This window comes from Grammomys surdaster, unplaced genomic scaffold, assembly GCF_004785775.1.
Source record: "Grammomys surdaster isolate TR1022 unplaced genomic scaffold, NIH_TR_1.0 279, whole genome shotgun sequence".
In the NCBI taxonomy this organism is placed as follows: domain Eukaryota; kingdom Metazoa; phylum Chordata; class Mammalia; order Rodentia; family Muridae; genus Grammomys; species Grammomys surdaster.
In genome coordinates, this window is record NW_021604720.1 from 1,657,940 (window position 1) to 1,665,675 (window position 7,736).

Sequence of the window (7,736 nt, forward strand, 5' to 3'; positions counted from 1 at the left end):
CCACAGTCAAAAATTCTGACCCAGAATTGTTCCTGTCAAAAAGAACTTCAGGGACAAAAATGGAGAAAAGCCTGAGGGAAAGGAGGTCCAGTGACAGCCCCAAATGGGGATCCAGCTCAAGGGGAGGCCCTGAGGCCTAACACTATTACTGACGCCATGATGTACTTACAGACAGGAGCCTAGCATGGCTGCCCTCTGAGAGGCCCAACAAGCAGCTGAAAGAATCAGATGCAGATACTTACACCTAATCAATGGACAGAAGCTGGGGACCCTTGTGGTTGAATTAGGGAAAAACTGAAAGAAGCTGAGGAGGGCAACCGCATAGGAAGACCAGCAGTCTCAACTAACCTGGACCCCTCCATCCCCGGAGATCTTCCAGACACTGAGCCACCAACTAGGCAGCATACACCAGCTGATATGAGGCTCCTGATATGTATACAGCAGAGGACTGTCTGGTCTGGTCTCAGTGAGAGAAGAGGCACCTAACCTTAAAGAGACTTGAGGCCAGAGGGAGCAAGGAGGTCTGGTAGGATGAGGAGTGGGGATGTTGGGGACATCCTCTTGGAGAAGGGGGAGGAGATATGGGATGAGGAACAGTCAGAGGGCAGTCCAGGAGGGAAATAAAGACTTGACTGTAAAAAAAAGATTAAAAAAATGTAAAGGTTAAAAAAATAAGTTATAAAGAAAATGTCTTCAAAAATAATTGGAAAGATAGTTTACACAAGAAACTTAAGTGATCATTCCTTTACTTTGTGAGTAAGCTTTCCTTACTCCCCCATGGATGTTTGCGGATACAATGAACATCCTGGAATTTCCTGGGGATATCCAAATGCTTTGGTAATTTTCTGTTCAACAGAACATAGGATAATTTCCCAGAGCCGCCAGAACAAAGTCCTTCAAACTGATTAACTTTAGACGAAGATAGCTGTTCTGTCATCCTACTGAAGGCTGGAAACTCGACTTAAAGTATCCCCTTACCCTGTGAGAAGGCTTTTCCTCCTCCTCTTGATCTGTGTATTTCTGTGTCTTTCTCATTAAAAAGACACCAGTCATTGAATGCAGAGCTTGTTTTAGTCTAGAATGACTTCATCTTAAGTAATTACATTTTCTATGATACCATTTTCAATTACAGTCACATTCTGTGGCTCTGTATGAATATGAAATTTGAGCAGCTGGTATTCAGCCCACTACATTGGCTCTCCATTTGTTTGTTTGTTTGTTTATTTATTTATGTTTTTCAAGACAGGGTTTCTCTGCTTAGCTCTGGCTGAGCTATTCGGAACTTTGTAGAACAGGCTGACTGAGAACTCAGAGATCTGCATGCCTCTGCCTCCCAAGTGCTGGTATTAAAGGGGTTCTATACCATACCTGGTGGCTTCTTTTCCTTTTCCTCCTTCTCCTTCTCCTTCTCCTTCTTTCCTCCTTCTCCTTCTCCTTCTCCTTCTTTATCTCATTTTCATTCTCATTCTTCTTATCCTCCTCTTCCTCCTCCTTCTTTTCTTCTTCTTTTAATGAGAAGACATTAGAAGTAGGTTGTGCTTGCCTTGAACTTGTTTCATAAGTGAGGCTGTACTTAAGCTCCTGATGCTACTGCTTCAGCCTCCAAGCCACTGGATTACAAATATCTACCACTACACTCAGCTTACTAAACACATTTTATATTTTAAAAATATAAATATTCATATTTACCCTTATAAAAAGAGTACTCAGACTATTCTTAGATCTCTAGCTTGATGTGTCAATTAGATTCTTTGATATTTTTAACCAGGAGACATGTCATCTTTTTTCTTTCTGCATCTGACTTAATAAACTGGCAAACAATAGAGATAGGTTTAAATGGGTATATTTAAATAATCTTAAATGAGTGGTTTTATGGTAAATTACTGATACTGACAGTTTGTATGGCATTGTATCATGGTTTAAGTATAGTCCCAGATCCAACCATATTAACACCTCTTGAGAACTTATTGTGAATACATGTTCTCAGGCTCTACCCCAGATCCACAGGATCAGAAAATCTGGTAATGGAGTTAGAAATCTATTTTAAACAACCCTGCTGATGATTGCAGGATACTCCCAACTGACAGAAACTGTAACACAGATCTACATACATTCTCTGAAGTCAACATATCTGGATTTCATCATCAATGACTGTCAGTTTCAGCTATATCATCCTAAGCAAGTTTCTTTTTTATTTTGTCTTCTACAATAAAGATGTATTGGTAGAAACAGCACATTTTAAAGGGTTCCTATGAGGATTAAAATAGTTAATCAATGCAGACTGGTTAGAACCGTGCTTGGCTTACAAGCACTATATAAATGTTAGTTAAATATTGCTATATAAATTAAAATGATATGAAGGAAAGGAACTTTCCTTTTTACCTGTTTGCTCTTACTCTTGCTGACAAGTTCATCTATCCTGTTTCTGTAGCACTCCTTTACTTGCATTGAACTAACGTCTTCAGTATTCCAACATAGACTGAAACTCATTAGTTTTCCCGGAATCCTCTAGAATTCCAGTGTCATATTGGTACTGATCCAATATCCAGCTTCATAGGCAAAAGCAAGTACTAAATCATCTCTTTCCAGAATAAAACTGTCATTGTGGGACTACCTGAAATGCAGCCTATAAACAAGCATAACAATCTAATAACTCCCATTTTATGTACACACACACACACACACACACACACACACACACAAACACACACACAGTTCTATTCCTTTGCAGAATCTTACCTAACACAAACTTCTTGACTATACTTGGTCTTCTCTTAAAAGGTGAAAGATATATAGACTTCCCTTAGGTACCTACCTGACATTTTCACAATCTTTTTATATAATGTTAAATTGTTGGTCCTATAATCATAACTGGATGTCATTTTTCATTCTAAAATGTAAATCAATTGAGAAAGGATACTTCACCTTAGCCTAGAAATTAAAATTAACCCAAACCACAAGGAAATCCCTTCTTCTAAGTATTCCCCTATCCCAGGGGTCATTTTTTTCCTAATGATTTTTTTCCACTGAAGTATTGACCTTCTTAAAAGACACTATGAGAGACAACAGATTATTCCTTATTATAATCATAATATCACTTAAAATTCCCCCTACTGGTGGACTTGTTATCTCATTTTCCTTCAAGAATGGCATATAAACTGTACTTATTCATTTACTCAGCATGTGTTTACTGCACACCTTCTGTATTGTGCTACAAACAGATCCAATTTTCTCCCAATAAAATCATAGGGTAGTATCCTTTTCTGTTCTGGTGGTACCAGGACAGATGATGTTGTTCATGGGTCCATTCAGACACAGAGACCTTCTCCACTAAACAGTCCTAGCTTTTCTACCATGGAAGAGGTTTATCATAAAGAAAAAAATCGTGTAATTTTTTTCATTTACAATTTTTAAAAATTTCAACTGAGCCTGATAGTGTTAAGGCTCTCGAATGCTGTTCATGTATTAGCCATCCTCTTGCCTGGGCACTATTCTAGTTCATGATTACATATGAAAATACCACAAGTTTCTTAGTCACTGTCCTATTTATGGACATGGTAGCTTCCTTTTTAAAAATTATATTTATTTATTTTGTGTCAGGGAGGGTGTGTGTGTGCCCAAACATGGACATGCCACTGTGCCCATGTAGAGACAGAAAATTTTCAAGAGGTAGTTCTCTTTGTCTACCATGTGGTTCCCAGAGAAACCCATGTGGTTCATGTTTGGCCATAAGTGCTTTTACCCACTGAGCGCTCTCTCTAATCCATCTCAGCTTCTATTGAGGCCATTAAAATTAAAACTACTCGGAGCAGTATGCACAAACTATCTTGGAAATATTTATCTTGATTAATCTATGCTTATATGTTTATGTCTATGGTCTCTTTTGAGTCAGTTTTGTTATGTTGCCACGTAAGAGCAAAAGTTAATTTCCCATACAAATATATCTAGTTTTTCACAACTGGTTATTGAAAGAATGATTCCTCCTTTTCCCTTCATTGGTTTATTCTAGCCTCATATTGAAAATTAATTGACCATATATGCATCCGTTTCTTCATGGCTTTTTATTCTCTTACATTGACTAGATGTCTACTCCAAGACCACACTGCCTTGATCACCCTATCTATGTAATAAATCTTGCACCCTGCTTCTTTTCAGAATGAGAATTCTACTTTTCTAAACCCTCTGTCTTTGTGCACAAATGTTAGGATATGACTACCAGTTTATAGAAAAAGAAAAAGAGTGTCTTAAATTATGATTGGAATTCTATTGAATCTATAGATAGGTGCGAAGAAAGCACCTCAAAACAACATGGATTTTCCATTCTGTAGTGCATGTTATTTCACTATTTAATTTTTTTTTTTTACTTTGCATGTACAAGTATTTTGCTTACATGTTTGTCTGTGTACCACATGAATGTCTGGTGCCCTAATATGTCACATGAAGGTATTAAATGCCGAATAACTAGAGCTATGGAGAGTTGTGAGTCTCCATGTGGAATCTGCAACTTGAGCTCATACCTACTGAAACAATAGTGAGTACTCATTTACCCCTGATACATCTCTCTAGCACCTGACTTTGTAATTTCTAATACTGTATTTTTCTATTCTAAAATTTCCATGTTTTCTCTCCTAGGTTTGAATTTTCATTTTTATTTTCACTGACTATGAGTATATTTGCCTTTATTGAAACTATAAAAGCATGGCATCCAGTACTTGCCAATGCTTGGTAATATCTGGTTCAGTCTTCTTGGAGCCATTCTGTCTTTAAGCCAATAGATTTGGATTGTTTCCTGAACAATATTCAAGTTATATTACAGAGGATTTGCATTTTTGTGTCCTTGGAAATTTAACAGCTTTGTTTTTATAGACAGCATATTTGGTCTCAGTGAACCCATAGAGGCAGTCTTTTCAGGAGGGCAATTCAAATCTCAGTTCAGATGTTTATTCTCAACTCTTCTTTGTGTTTGGCTCCTAAGTTCATTTTCTTACAATCAGAGGCAGAGGTGATGTTTAGATGCTTTTCTCTTTAGGGTCCCATACTCTTACCTCTGACCTCTGGAGTTTAGTCCTGACAAACTTATAGATTTCTATTAGACTATTTCCTGCTGTGATCTGTTCTACTTGATAGCAACCCTAAAGCTAAAATCTACTACAATATGTTGCAGGATATTTGATCCTACTGTGAATGCTGAAATTGTGTTATTTACTGAGAAGAAAAAAAAACTGTGTCTAGCTTTGGTGTGGCTCATTCTTAGTACACACCTTTAATCCTGAACAATGATGGTAAAGTTAGAATGCAGAAGGAAGAACCCCTGTCCGAAGGTGATATCTAATTCAGTAGTAGACAAAGTGATGAATCAGAGAAAGATTTGACAGAATAAGATGCATCTAGATCCCACTAGAAAGGGAAGGTGATTGAGAGAAGGAAGAGGAAGCAGTTTTATCAAGAGAGTTGTTTAGGTTGCAGAGAGAACAAGCTAGAGACAGGTAAAGACAGAATGAGCCAGAGAATGAGAAGGATCTAGAAGATTAAAATATATTTCCAAAGTTAATATGAGGCCAAGCAGAGCAATTCATTGAGAAACTAAGAGAAGCCAGATTGAGTCACAACTTCAAGAGAAGTTTTGATCCAGAAAAGCTGAGTTGAACCAGCCACCCAGAGCTCAGAAGGAATGAGGAAGGAGTGAGCTTATTCAATAACAAGCCTCAGAAGCAGAAAACATTCTTAGGCCTATATTAGATTGTATAGAGGCTAGAAGCTTCTAGAACAAGGCCTAGTTTAGCAGATAGAGGGAATAAGCCTTCAAGATGACAATTACATCAGAAGAATTAAAAGGTGTTTTTACAGATATTTATTAGTCCATTCTTAATTGCCATAATTAAATATCTAGAACTGGTTAATTTATAAAGTGAAAAGGTTATTAGAGTATAGGTAGAAAGAGTGAAAGTTCAAGATTAAAAAGCTTCAAGAATGTTTGTCCTTGATAAGCATAGTGGCAGATGATATCATGGAAGGGCATGTGTGAGAGCAATCGAATGGTAAGATAAGAAGCCAGGGAACAGCTAAGAATTGCTTATGAAAACTAATCAGGCCCCTAAGAGAACTACATTCATTGCTTCAAAGGCTAGCTCCCCCTACTGACTTAATTACTTCCCAACTCTGAAAGGTTTCACTATGTTCCGCATCACTGCACCATGAACTGAGCATCAAGGATATGAACCTCTGGGAGACATGCTGAAAGAATAACAAAGGACAAAAAGAGGAGTCACAGAAAACCAGACAGTGCCTTTTGCTCCTCACAAGAGTTAACTTCCCTCTCAAATATTTTAATGCTAAATATTTTTTGTAGGAGCTTTGTTGTGCTGAGCCCCGAGTTTGTAACTGTTACCTAGGAGAGGACAAATTAGGTAGGAGCTTACCTGGCCCCAAAAGAAGCAGGGAGAAAGAGAACATTTAAAATATGCTTATATGGGAGAAGATGGAAAGACCTCCCATACTCATCAATAAAAGAATCAATACTGTGAAGGCAGCTGTTGCACTAAAACTAATGTACAGATTCAATGCTCTTCCAAAATCAGAGTTCCAATGCTACTCTCCACAGACAGAATTTTCTTCCTATGGAAGAGCAACACTTGCTGAGAAGTACCACTGAGAAAACCACCATTGATGCCTCTGGACAGTATTGCCTCTGTGTGTCCACACGCATTGGCAGTATGTTTGTAAACATTATCAGGCGAATTTATTTTAATTGTTGTTAACAAGAAATGTGTAGGCTTATCGTGGGCCTAGTTGCTGCACAGAAGATAATTCTATACAAACTGAATCTAGGGAAACCATTGACCACCATAGCCACTATCGATCTCAATGGGATGACTACTGAATAAAAGAACATCAGCTTCACCATGTGGAAGGTGGACAAGAGCCAGCTACTGGTGTGTCACCATCACCAGAACAGCCAAGGTTTGATCTTCAAAGTGCACAGCAATGAGAGACTGTGTGAACAAGGCTGGTGAAAAGCTCATGAGAATGCTTGCTGAAGATGAACTCTGTGATGCTGTCCTCCTGGTGTGTCTCAACATGCAGGACCTCACCAATGCCATGAATGCAACTGAGATCACAGGCAAGCTGTGACTGTACTCTCTGCACCGTAGGAAGTGGTATTTTCAGGCCATCTGTGCCATCAGGAGACCAGTTCTACAAAGGACTAGACTGGCTGGCCAGTCAGCTCCAGAATCAGAAGTGAACCAGACACTTCCCTAAACATCACTTTTACTTTTCTACTTTTCCTTTTGACAGTTACATGCAGCTCTGTGGCCCCAAGTGCCAGAAAAAGCTGTCTCCATGGGTTGGTCACAGTGTATATCACAATATTGTTTACATATATAGACACAGACTGAAGCCAGATTATTATCTTTAATGTAAACTGTCTCTATTCCCACAGAGGCAGTTTCATGTACTCCTATGCAGTATTTCTTATTTTCAAATTATTATTATAAAAATAAAATCAACTGACTCAGTACTGAAAATGGATTTGATTCTCAAAGACCCTGGCCTCCAGGAATCATTTGGTTATAGGCTACTGTTGGGATCCATTTGGTGGTTGGTTTTAATTGAAACTGTACATTAAATAAAAACAGTAATTAAAAATATAAGACAGGCATACTTAGACACACAGAAGAAAACATGTTCCTATTGCAGTAAGGACCTGAAAGCCATCAGCTTAGCTGTTCCCTGGG

The 7,736-nt window shown here is 38.2% G+C and overlaps 1 pseudogene; it reads left to right on the forward strand.

Moving 5' to 3' along the window:
* Window positions 1-6,560: 6,560 nt before the first annotated feature.
* Window positions 6,561-7,243, forward strand: LOC114629276 (annotated as a pseudogene).
* Window positions 7,244-7,736: the final 493 nt, after the last annotated feature.